The sequence below is a fragment of the Malus sylvestris genome, chromosome 2 (assembly GCF_916048215.2).
Source record: "Malus sylvestris chromosome 2, drMalSylv7.2, whole genome shotgun sequence".
Lineage (NCBI taxonomy): Eukaryota > Viridiplantae > Streptophyta > Magnoliopsida > Rosales > Rosaceae > Malus > Malus sylvestris.
In genome coordinates this window covers 7,886,436-7,900,808 of record NC_062261.1, presented here as the reverse complement: position 1 = coordinate 7,900,808, position 14,373 = coordinate 7,886,436, and the positions used below count along the sequence as shown (strand labels likewise).

At 32.3% G+C, this 14,373-nt stretch overlaps 1 pseudogene; it reads right to left on the bottom strand.

Moving 5' to 3' along the window:
* Nucleotides 1-78: 78 nt before the first annotated feature.
* LOC126608606 (uncharacterized) lies at nucleotides 79-693 on the bottom strand (annotated as a pseudogene).
* Between the last annotated feature and the right edge of the window lie 13,680 nt (nucleotides 694-14,373).

Here is a 14,373-nt window from a genome sequence, read left to right as displayed (position 1 = left end):
TTGCTTTCATGTTTCGGTTGTGTGAATCACAGAAAGTAAATTTCTGCATTTGACAAATGAAATTTCTGACTAGCAACATTAGCTCCAAAACAATACCCGCCGACAGTCTCATTCATCGTTTCGATCATCGAAGTGTGCCAAAGAAGTTTTAACATTAATAAGTCGGCATAATGACCATTCTCTAATCTTTGAGATCACACATCTAGCAATTTACAAGTGTGCAAATTTAACCACAAAAACCGGTAACGATATCGAGAGATAAACTACGATAAATGCAACCCCTGCGGCTGCAATTCCGAAGGATCAACAAGGCCTTCTAGCACAACAAGCTTGTCCAAGAGTGCATGCTTCTCGTCCTCGAGGGTCTTGACCTCATCTTCAACCTCTCTTAGATCTCTCCCCAACGCAAAGCTCTCTTCTTCCAGCAGCAAATACTTGAGCCTCAGTGCACGGTACCCGCTTCCAGATGGGGAGGACTCCGGCAACGAATCTGAGCTCAACCTCTCTGGCTGCTGCTGGAACGACGGAGAAACTTCATTCTTCATGTTTCTTTTGGTTCCTTTATGCCCTGCTTTTACCGGGAGTGGAGGAGGGCCTTCTGGGTCGAGGGTTTCTTTTTCTTCAGCTTAGGAGTCGAAAACTCATCGGCCAGCGGCTTCTTCGGATCCTGCATTTATCACCAAATGCTGCAATCTCCAATTCACAAGGATGGATGCATTAGAAACCCTAACAAATCATTGGTACCAAAACACCACAATAACTTAATTCTGATCAATGTTTGCATACAACTTGAAATCCCATTACAATTTAAATTCAAATACCAAAGATTTCAACTTTCAAGTCACAAGTTTAAGCCTGCAAAATAACTCTTGAGGAATTCCCAAATTTATATAAATCTATGCAATTATGCGAAAAACGCTAACCCTAAAAACCCAATTCAAGACATCAATCTTCATTCATATCTCCAATAAAGCTTCAATCTTTCTTCTCGAGAAAGAAAAAAAAAAAAGTAAAATCAACAAAAAAAAATGGATGAACCCTAGAATTCCAATTCAGTCGATTAACACATCAAATCAAATTTGGGGATTTAAATCCATTCGTTTCCAGCAGCGCAAAGTAAATAATTGAAACCGACGAAAAGAAAATAAGATTTCAACGAGGGGGTGGAGGAAGAGGAGGAAGTACCTGAAGATGAAGCTGTGACCTTGGGGAGTTTCCGGCAGCGTTTTCCGTTCGGAGCGTCTGCGTTTTGGGGTTTATGTGGCTTTTGATTTTTAATGCTATCTGTGATCTGTGGCCAACTGTTTGACACCACTTTTGAACACAATGGTTCTCTGCCCTTCCACTTCTTTTGCCTTTCTGTTTGTGTGGTTACGGTTAAGTCACATCAATATTTTATATTATTATTTTTTTTATCTTATTATCTCTATAAAAAAATAATATAAAATATTAACGTGACTTAAACGTGATCATATAAAATAGAAGGGTACGGAAAATGGAAGAGACAAACTTTTGGAGGTCGCCATGATTACGAGAGACATGGTGTGCGCTGTCCTTTGGTGTGAGCCTGCTGCCTGGTGGACCTGCTTTTCTGCCCTCTCATACACTCTTATACCCTCATATTTTGTGCTGGTTAAGTCACGTCAACATTTTATATTATTTTTTTTATAGATATAATAAAACAAAAAGTAATTATGATATAAAATGTTGACATAATTTAACTGTGATCGCACAAATAGGAGAGAATGAAAATGTATGGAAATTGAAAGGGCAAATAAGTCAGGTCCCTACCTGCTACTTTATTTGCCTTTTCCCTTTGCTCACTTTGGATTGGATTTCTCATGTTATTTTTTGTTTTATATTATTTTTAAAAAATATATTATGTTTCTATGTAAACTAAACACACTTATATACACAATTATTTACAATAATACAGCAAAATTTGTGTTTAGTTAGTGATTCTCGTTGGATATGTTAATGAATATTAGCATATGCCAACACATTAAGTGTGCGTGAATATTTTTTATTTTTGTTTTTAAAATGAAGGAGAGAAGAAGATAGTGAAAGAGAATGTGAAAGTGGGGAGAAAAAGAATGAGAGGTTTATTTTTTTAATTTTTATTTGAGACATGTTAGAATCACATTAAAGTGAAGCTTTAAAAACCACATAATTTTTGGAAGGAGAGGGGAAGAAAGTGAAAGAGAACGTGGAATGGGGAGAGGGGGAAGAGAGGTTTATTTTTTTATATTTTTAATTAGAGATATCTTAGAATATGTGAGGCTTTAAAAGGAAAACAAAATTTTGGCTATGCGAAACTACATTACTGCCTATGCTTTTTATTTATGTTCAGTTTTGATTAGAGGGTTAAAATGGTAATTTTATGAAAGTTTGGTTGACAATGAGGGTTATATTAATATGTAGTTTAGATCGCCCTATACAAGATATGTTAGAATCAAAATTTTAGTTGTATGAAATTACATTACTGCCCATGTTTTTATTTATGTTCAGTTTTGATTAGAGGATTAGAATGGTAATTTTATAAAATTTTGGTTGAAAATGAGAGTTCTATTAATGTATAGTTTAAATTGGTGTATAAACAAAAACTCATGAATTTAATAAATTTTAATTTCTATTTTACGAGTTGAACCTAAACAATTGTTGTCGGCAGTCCAAAAAATTCATTATCAACTCCTTTACGCTTAAATTTTTGCACGAGAGAGTTTGCACATAAAAGAGCGCACGATGAACATTTTAAAGAACTAATAACAATACTCATAAACTTAATTACATAATACTTCTAAATGAAAATCGGACGTATTTCCTTGGGTGTTGAATTCATCTTGTAAATGAAGAAGCATGAATCATAATTGGAGAAATTTTTCACTGTACATGATACACGGTCCAATAAATCAAGCATCATAATACAAGTGGTTGAAATTTTTTTTTTAAGTATTCAACCATTTGTATTATAACACTTGATATCTCAGACCGTACTTCCAACACACTGAAAAAATCTATCCTATAATTGACCATTCTATATATTTCAATCATGGTACAACTTGACTAGTTTTTTTCTGCTAGTGGCGCTAAAATTCTTCTCACCCTCTAATACAAAAGTTCAATAGTTACAACTTGACTAGTTCTGCTAGTGGCGCCCAAATTCGTCTCACCCTCCAATACAAAAGTTCAATAGGTTACAACTTGACTAGTTCTTCTCTGCAAGTTCAGCCAAAATTCTTCTCACCCTCTAATACAAAAGTTCAATATGTTTCAATCATGGGACACTTGACTAGTTTTTTTTTTCTGCTAGTGGCACCAAAATTCGTCTCACCCTCTAATACAAAAGTTCAATAGGTTACAACTTAACTAGTTTTTCTCTGCTAGTTGAGCCAAAATTTGTCTCACCCTCTAGTACAAAAGTTCAATATGTTTCAATCATGGTACACTTGACTAGTTTTTTTTTTTTTGCTAGTGGCGCCAAAATTCGTCTCACCCTCTAATACAAAAGTTCAATAGGTTACAACTTGACTAGATTTTTTTTGCTAGTGGCGACAAAATTCTTCTCACCATCTAATACAAAAGTTCAATAGGTTACAACTTGACTAGCTTTTTTTTGCTAGTGGCGACAAAATTCTTCTCACCCTCTAATACAAAAGTTCAATATGTTTCAATCATGGTACACTTGACTAGTTTTTTTTTTCTGCTAGTGGCGCCAAAATTCGTCTCACCTTCTAATACAAAAGTTCAATAGGTTACAACTTGACTAGTTCTGCTAGTGGCGCCAAAATTCGTATGACCCTCTAATACAAAAGTTCAGTATGTTTCAATCATACTTGACTAGTTTTTTTTTTTTTTGCTAGTGGCGCCAAAATTCGTCTCACCCTCTAATACAAAAGTTCAGAACATATCCTTTTCCTATGGATCTCGTGATCGTGATCATTTATCGTACATTGTGCGATCAGTTTTAGTTAAGTACTATTTATATTTAATTTTAAATTTTGAAATGATTTATGACCGCACGATGTACGATAAACGGTCACGATCAAGAAATTCCTAAGATCCCTAGAAAAAGGATCCGGCGAAAATCCTTTCCCAAAAGTTCAACTGGTACACGTTTTTCAGGCATTGTTAGTTGCTCTCATCAATTTTTCGTATAAAACATTGCAAGTGCTTCTCATGGGATTCTTTAAAAAATGGATATGTATCGATATTTCAGACGTTAATTTACAAGTATAATTCTTTTGCTTAATGGTATCAATGTTTGAAATTTCTTCGATACATTTGATATTTTTGTGGAAATATTAGAAAAATCAGAGTGGAAAGAGGGGTGAAATCTAAATTTCACCTCATATCGGAGAAACTCTTAAATTTCGGCTAAAATCAACAAATTTCGTCGATATTTCCGACATATCAAATAAATAAATATGACAAACTACCATATGACATTTCCTAAAGTTCCATTTAAATTTCTACATTCTTTAGCAAATTTCATCCATTTCCATGAAAAGCAATCAATATCTAATATCTATAAATATTTCTGCAAATTTACATATCGAACCAATAATATTTTAAACACTAAATGATAGTACATAAATTTAATAGTGTTCACATGGAGATAATTGAAGTAATGGTCCTTAACTTAAGCTTAATTGGAGCTTTGGCCCTGAACTAAAAATTTGTGAGTATAGGTCCCTGAACTTGTTATACTGTGGAGCAATGAACATTTTCTCTAACTTCGTTAGAACTTCCATCCAAAGTAAAGGGTTTACAGGGACCAAAAATTGATGGAAGTTCTAACGGAGTTAGCCAAAATGAACATTACTCTTCATTATTATAAGTTCAAGGGTCAATACTCACGAATTTTTAGTTCAAGAACTAAAGCTCCAATTAAGCTCAAGTTAAGCGACTGTTAAGCTAAAGTTATACGAAAACTATAAAAAATAAAAAAATAAAAAAATTGTTATTGGCACTCTAAAAATCTCATTTTACACTGCAAACTTTCTATAATTAGAAAGAAAAGTATACTTGTGAGGAGTGTAGACTGAGATTTTTGGAGTGCTAATAACAGTTCCAAAAAAAACATTATTCTACCTACGTACCATTAAAAAAAAAGAATTATAATTGTAAATTAAAGGGCGTGAAGTGCAAACACGCAGACAACACAACACAAACGCTCACTCGTTTTCAGTTTTCAATTTTTATGTGTGCCTTTAAGAGTAAGCAGGAAGGGGTGTGATATCCACACACCCCATTTTACTTTTCACATACCTTTTTAATTTTCGACCGTCATATCGGATGAATTGAAGAAAATTAACAAATAGAAATTATTAAGAAGTGTGTGAGAAGTAAAGTGAGATATGTGAATAGCACACCCCAAGTAGGAAACATAAATGAAATAGAACGTGCTGTTAAAAAAAAGCGACTTAGTTTCCGAAAAAAAAAAACCGGCTTTTGCAAATTCCATGACTAGCTACAAGTTGCTTTTGACCTTATTGTCTGCTTTAGAAAATCAAGGGAATTTTCAATTAGAAAAAAGTGCTTCTGAAAGCAAGAAATAAGAAGCTTACCAAAAAAATGGAAGAAATTGAGAATCTCGCAGACTCTATTTTAGATGGTGTCAAGCTAGTAAGTGACAAATTTAGCTAAGAGCCATGTTTATCGGAATAAAGTTATATCTTCTTTTCCTTAATTTCAAACCTAACAAAATAAATATGGGGTTTTTGAACATTAGTCATTGCAAAAGATTAAAATTTAAAAAAAAAACTTAGTGCTAAATTAAATATTCAATTTAATAATCCCTTGAAGTGTACTTTTATCAAAACTTACATTCAATTTTTGTTATTTAATGTGTATTTTTATTTAATCTCTCCACATTAAATTTTAATTTTATTAATATGCACATATTTAGTTTTTTAATTATAAATGAACGTAAATGAGAAAATATTAAAAGAAATTTGTGATACAAAAATATATAAATACATAAGTGTATAGAAATGACTGTGCCGAAATATATAAAATTGACTTTGTACTGAAATATTTGTACCTACATGATTGTACCGAAATATATTACAATGAACATAAATGTATGTACCGAAATGTATTATATTGAATTAATGTACCTAAATGTCAATACCAAAATGTATATACCAAAATGTACGTATCGAAATGTCAATACCGAAATATATGTACCTAAATGTCAATACCGAAATGCATGTACCTAAATGTCATTATTGAAATGTATGTACCAAAATGTACATACTTAAATGTATGTACCGAAAATATAATATATTGAATTAATGTACTTAAAAGTCAATACTCAAATGTGTGTACCAAAATGTACGTAACGAAATGCATTATATTGAATCAATGTACCTTTATGTTTGTACCAATGGATATACCAAAATATTCAAATGTATTAATGTACCTAAATGAAAAACATACAAAATTGTTATCGGAATATATATTACAAAAAAATTAGTTGCCTAAATATAAACATTAAAATATATTATGATGAATGAAATAAAAAATAAATTTAATGTAATTAATACATTAAAATAAAAATAAAAAGATAAATAAAACATCAAAATATAACTAATGAATGATATGATTAAATGTACTAGGGACTAAAATTGGATTTTAATCTTACATAAGGTTATAATCTAAAACTTATCTTTTTGGGTAAAGTACAAAAAACTACATCAACTATTGGTGTCACGACACTTTCATACCTCATCTTTTAAAATTAACAAAGTCATACCTCATCTTACGAATTTGTGCCAATTTTATACCTTCCGTTAGTTTGGCATGAATTTCTCAGTTAAATGCTGACGTGGCTTGATCCGAGACCCATTTTCTATTAAAAATTAGTAAAATATTATTAAAAACTAAAAAGAATCATTTAATAATTTGTAAATATTAAAATAATAAAGAAAAGTAAAAATATATAAAATAAAAAATAAAAAACCCTCACGTCCCTTTCCCCACCCCCTCCCTTCTCTCTCTTCTCCCTCATCTTCATCTTCTTCCCCTCTTCCAGCGCCCTGCAATCCAGAAAAAAAAAAAAAAAAAAAAAACAAACAAACAAGAAGAAGAAAAAAAACCAATTTATCTTCCCCCCAACTCGCGATTTTCCCCGACCACCTTCCTTTCTTCCCCCCTTCCGTCTTCCCTAAACCCGCACCCACCCTACCCACTACCTGCAACCCAAAAAAAAAAACACCAAAACCGCAAGTCTATGTCCGCGTGGAAGGGAAATTTTCACTTCTAACTAGTTCGAAAGATCATAATGTGCCACCAATTAGGGCCAATTTGCTTCGTGTGTTAAAGAAGTATAACTACTTCGTTAACGTTTTATACTTTTGCTTTCATTTTCCATTATTGTGGCATTGATTTGCAATTTTGCATTTCTTGGAATATTTGTAAAAGGAAATAATTGAGCTCAGCCAACCAATTTTGTAGTGATGCTTCCAAATTTTACAAGATTTACTTCATAATATATTTTCACATTTATAACTGTAAGCTGAATTAATTAGCAATAAATAAACTGAATTAACTAACAAACACTACCAAAAAAAACTTCAGCTTTGAAATCCCATAAGAATTATTACCAACCCAATTGAAAGTAATCAAATTCAAAAACCAAGAAACCAAAATCCACAATCAAAAGCACGTACTTACCCCATCAAATTAATCCCACAATCAAAAGCACGTACTTACCCCATCAAATTAATCCGAAGGCGAGCACCCAATTCGAAGAAAAGCTCGAACATCTGCCCCAAATCAGCAGCATTTCCATGGGAGTAAAGCATAGTTGCAGAGGCCTTGGGGTGCTTGACGTGTACGGCCACGATTTCATTCCCCTGGCGATATGACCCTACCGTCGAACCTTTGATCGACGGTTGATTTCGATCAATGGGTCTCACATTATTCCTTGAATGCCCATAAGGTTATGTTTTATGTGAATTTCGTATTCTATTGACAAGAGTCTTGAGATGTGGTTTGATAACTGTTTTAGGCGCCGAGCATTCGGAACGCCTTGGTTTTGATGTTAGAGAGTCGTAGCGCGGACCCCAGGTGAGTGGGCATTTGGTTTCTATATATAACTATATACTACTGATTTTCCCAGAAATCCAATTTAAATAAAAGTATGATTTGAAATGTCATGCATAGAATTATATGAAATGTATGAATTGATATATGATGCATATATGTGAATTGGTGCTGTGTAGGGGTGGGTTCGAAAAACTAAAAACCGAAAAAAAATCAAAAACCAAACCAAACAGAAACCGAAAAAACTGAACCAAACGAAAAAACCGAACCGAATTAATTAAATTAATATTTTTTAATTTTATTTATTTAATTATTTGTTTTGAGTATTATTTTTTAAACCCAATTTTATTTATTTAATTATTTGCTTTGGGTATTATTTTTTGAACCCAATGTGTTGCCAAAAACTTACTACTCTTTTCTCATTTTTCTCACTCCAATTTTACTTCTAATTTTTTATGGTTTGTTTGTTTCATCACTAAAGCAGTTGCTTTCCATTTGTCTCTTGATCAATTATGTTCTTCCGTGTTTGTGTTTTTATTGTTTGAATTGAAATTATGAGTGATTTGGAGTAATAATCATAGAGTAATCAAATCAGCTTGTACAACTTCTCTCTCTGTGCACTCCAGTCCATTTACTTTCATATCTCTGCTGGGTAAAAATTGAGGGGGAGAGAGAGGGAGTTAAACATCTTAAATTTCATTTTTTGCTGCTTGACTTTGTAAAAGACTGAAACTTTCACTGCATTCTCTTAGAAAACTAAACATACCATTGGATTTAATGGTTGTTTGTGATTTGGGTTTTACTGCTCTGTTTGCCCCTTATTAATAATCATGTATTGTTTGAGTGATCTCTAGTTTTAAGACTTTCCTTGATATTTTCTCAGGAACCAAACAAGGATTAACCCTGTGTATACTTTGTTTGTTTGCTTGATGTGAAAAAAAAATAATACCCAAAACAAATAATTAATTAAATAATACCGAGAAAAAGAGAATTTAAAATATCATTATTTTTTAAACCCAATTTCCCAGGAACCAAACAAGGATTAACCCTGTGTGTACTTTGTTTTTTTTTAACCCAACCGTGATGTGAAAAAAAAAAAACCGAAACCGAATCGGAAAAAATCGAACCAAACTGAACCGAAATTTTGATTTTGGCAAAAACCGAACCGATTTGAACCGAACCCACCCCTAGTGCTGTGGACGCACAGGTGAGTATCAAGTGAGTTATATGTTGCTCATTGAGTTATGGTTGATGTGAGTTGTGTTGAGAGCTCATAACCTGCACCCCGGTGTTAGTGCTTATGTTATTCACCCCTACACCACACGCTCACCTTGGATCCAGGTTAGGTGCATAGACTTGTCGTATAGACCACTAGAGGTGGTTTCGACTTGTAGATGACTTTAGATGATTGTATAGCTGTTGATGAGAGAAGCACTAGAGCGTATTATTACACTCATTCTTGTCGTACAGACTACTACAGGTAGTTCCGACTCATGTGCAGGGTAGTGCCATACAAATCATAGTTGGTGACTCCAGCTAGAGTGGATATTGAGCTACATGATTAACCGTACAGGACCACTGCAGGGTCTCTGGTTGATTTATTATTTCATCTAATAAAGCTATGCATCCATATTCTGTTATTGACATATAGCATGGCATACTTTCAAAATACTATTTTCAGATTGTGATTTGAGATATATGATGATATATATGTATATATGCTATTTTCTGGGAAAGTATACATATTTTATAGCGAGGGGTTATAAGTGTTGAGAAATGTGATTATTTTCGAAAAGCTTTGTTTTCGCCCACTCACGTTTTCTGTTTTGCGCCCCTCCAGGTTCTAGTAGCAAAGTTCTTATTGACGAGGATTCGTGGCATATCCCTATTTAAGGTGGCTACTCCTGAGGGTATGATCTTTACCCACACTACTGTACTTTACTTATTCTCTGGCAACACGTGTGAAATGGGTCCTTACCCACTGACAACGCACTTTGATATTTAGGCACCTTTAGGTTTAAATTTATTCGAAATTTTCCATATCATCTCTTTATGGCTTCGTCACATTCCAGGTGGCGGCCAGCACAGCTCAATTCGGAGTCCTAGTGGATATTCCAGATCGGGGTGTGTCATTAACGAATTGTGACGCTCTGTGGCTGTTAATGGGTCATGCAAGAAATTACCATGTCTAATATCTAGACCTGATAAATGGGTCGTGTTCGTGTCGGGTTATGGGTCAAGCAAGAAAATCATGTCTAATGTTTAGACTTGACAGATGGATTGCGTTCGTGTCGTTTATGCGTCATACCCGTTTTCGTAACGGGCTCTTAATGTGCAACCCGATAACAACCCAAATCCTTAACGAGTCACCTGATAACGACCAAACTCGTTAACTGGTTATCCTGAAATCTATTATTTTTCGTGTCGTTTTGTGTTGGGTTATAAGTCGTGCAAAAAATTATCAAGCCTACATGTAATAGTGCTACACCTTATTGACAACTTAAATACTACTAGGTTTCGTAATTTTTTGTTTAACAATATTGAAGGGTGTGGATTTGGGTTAATATACATAAAGGGAATCATAATTTGGTATTGGAATCGTCATTTAAGAAAATCGGTTCTAAAACTTTTAACTTATAAATGAAGAAAAATATCATCAAATTTTATGACTGATGACGGAAATTCTATTTCAAATAACTAAAAGCGTTCCTAAACATGTTTGACAAAAAAAATAAAATAAAAGTATGTTTGAAGATCTTATTAATGGGATATATATCAACATTTTAGTGAAGTGGAAGGCATGTGTTTGAATAAATAATTGAGATGAGATGAGAGAACCATATACAATAATTGAATTACGTGGTGTGAAACAAGGTTAAGAAAACTCATGCAGACATTAAATAATTAACAAATCCTTCTACTGTAACACGAGTAATAAAAAAAATTAAAAATAAAAAGTCAGCTCAAAGTGATAAAATTATAAGATATGCGTTGAAGCCTACGTGCAATATAATTATGAGGTTACCAGCATGAGGTGACCTAGTAAATGAGGTGAAAGCTAAGTTTGTATTCCACATATCTGGGAGGGTTCGATTTTTTAGACTAGTGAATTGATAGTAAAAATAATACTAAAATATCTCCTTGAGTTTTCTAACCCTTAAAAAAGTAGACTACGATGCATCGATGGCTTCGTAACCAGATGGTCTCTAAGAAGAAAAAAAAAAGATTATCCGGTAAGGAAAAGAAAAGAGAACAAGGTCCTCTGCCAAGAAAAGTCCTCCTATGCATCCCAACATTGATTTTATGGGTTTTTTTTTATTTCCATAAATATTTATATTTTTGTCCTTCTCGCCTAATAGTCCACTTACAATGTTTGTTAGCTAGACATGAAAAATACATCTATTCTATTAAGAGAATAACCCTTATCAACTTTTTGTCACCTTTTGTTTCAATTTTGCCCTCACTTTTGTGATACACAATGTTGACATGAGAACGGCAAAATAGTAATTTTATACCTTTTGATAAAATAACAATCATATCCCTATTTTTTCAATTTTACCCTCACTTTTGATACACAATGTTGACACGAGGAGGGCAAAATAGTAATTATGTATCATTTTCCTATTTTGCCCTCACTTTTGATACACAATATTTACATAAGGAGGGTAAAATAGTAATTTTGTATCAAAATATTTTCATAAGATAAAAATATGCACTTATTAAAAGAAATTGTCCCACCATCATTTTTCATATAGGTAAGTAAAATCATGATGTTTTTTGGATAGTTTGAATAAACTGAAGCGGTTGCGCTTGAGAATAACGTGGGAGGAGGTGGACGGTTGTTGACACACACAAAGTATGTGCTCTCTGCTAGTATGTATTTAGAAAAATGGATGAACTTAGATCTCATTGCTCTTATCAACTTCAAGGGGTTGGTCTAGTCAAAATTGAGCAAAGGTTTAGAAACTTCAATCCAAGCTTAACTCCCACAGATATATTGTTTGGTGTCATTGGCTCTGCTTTGGTATAATGTTTGACCCGGGAGGCTAAAAGCACATTGCCACCTTATGCGATATCAATACTGTATGGAAAGAGAAATTAGTCTACCATTAAAGCGTGGAGACATACCTCTTATATTAAAAAATAGGAGTTTTTTAACTTTAGTCATTCAAGAAGATTGAAATTTAAAATAAACCTGATGTTAGATTATATATTGATTATAATCCCTTAATGTGTCCTTAATACAAAATAATTAATGTGCATTGTATTTAATGTCTCCCATTAAATATTTAAATTTGTTAAGATACAAATTTTAATTTATTTGTTGACCAAAAAAGAGTTTTTTAATTTATTAATTTTATTTAACATTCTTCAAACTTGAAACTTGAAAGACTCAATTAATGTACATAAATGTTAATACCAAAATGTATTATATTGAACTAATGTATTTAAATGTTAGTACTGAAATGTATGTACCCAAATATATGCACTGAAATGTATTATATTAAATTAATGTACCTAAATGTGTGTACCAAAATGTTTGCACCAAAATGTTAGTACTGAAATGTATTATATTGAATTAATGTACCTAAATGTTTGTATCAAAATGTATGTACCTAAATGTATGCAGCGAAATTTATTATAATGAATTTAATGTACCTAAATGAAGAAGACAAAGTACATCAAAATATATTGTATAACAAAAATTAGTTTATTTAAATGTTTACAACAAAATAAATTACGATAAATGAAATGAAAATGAAAATTATAATGAAATAAAATTAATACATTAAAAATTAAGAAGAAAAAAGATAAATAATTAAAAAAATCAAAATATAATTAATAATTGAGGTTATTAATGTATCAAGGACTAAAATTAGATTTTGATCTTACTCATGGTTTTAATCTAAAAATCATCTTTGCCAAGAATTAAAATGAAGTTTTCTATAAAAAAAAACATCTCACTACAAATTCAAGGACATGTACAAGATGATTGTACAATATAATTGTAGTTTATCACAATATTATTTTTTTAATTTTTCAAAATATTATTTAAATTTTGTGAAGAACCCTAGTTCATCATTTATTTATCCTAGTAATTAAAGAATAACTAATATTTTTTACATTGCACAAAGAGAGTTCCGTTGATTGATCTGAACAATTTGATATGTTACTTAATTATATATATGTTTATTTAAATTATTATAGGTGGTTACACATGTATTAATTGACTGAACAAAAATATGTGTACAACGATTGTAATATTACTAATTAATTTATTAAAAATAAACTAATAGTCCTACACAGCGATGTGACTGGCTTATCGGAAATTGCTCGAGATGAAGCCGAAAAGAAATTTAAACCTATCCATATCAATACAGAAGAGAACAAAAAATAAAAAGATGACATCAATCAGAGTCAATGAAGACCCCGCGACAACATGACTGACTTATTGCTAAAGAATTGACATTTACTCTGAATTTCTCCGTTTAAAATGATTCAAACCACTCATTTTTAATTTTACAACTTCCATTAACTTATCTCACTGATTTACTTCACAAAAATTCTAAAATAGCACAAATTTTTTTTTCTCTCTTAAATGGTCAAGATCTCTCAAGTCAATGTTCTAAAAGACGCTATGCGCTAGTCGGACGACGGGTTAGGGCCTAATTAATTTATTAAAAATAAACTACTAATCCTACACAGCGATGTGACTGGCTCATCGGAAATTGCTCGAGATGAAGCCGAAAAGAAATTTAAACCTATCCATAGCAATACATAAGAGAACAAAAAACAAAAAGATGACATCAATCAGAGTCAATGAAGACCCCGCGACAACACGACTGACTTATTGCTAAATAATTTAGATTTACTCTGAATTTTTCCGTTTAAAATGATTCAAACCACTAATTTTTAATTTTACAACTTAACTTATTTCACTGACTTACTTCACAAAAATTCTAAAATAGCACAATTTTTTTTCTCTCTCTTAAATGGTCAAGATCTCTCAAGTCAATGTTCCAAAAGACGCTAGGCGCTAGTCGGACGGCGGGTTGGGGCCTAATTAATTTATTAAAAATAAACTAATAATCCTACACAGCGATGTGACTGGCTCATCGGAAATTGCTCGAGATGAAGCCGAAAAGATATTTAAACCTATCCATAGCAATACATAAGAGAACAAAAAACAAAAAGATGACATCAATCAGAGTCAATGAAGACCCCACGACAACACAACTGACTTATTGCTAAAGAATTGATATTTACTCTGAATTTTTCCGTTTAAAATGATTCAAACCACTCATTTTTAATTTTACAACTTCC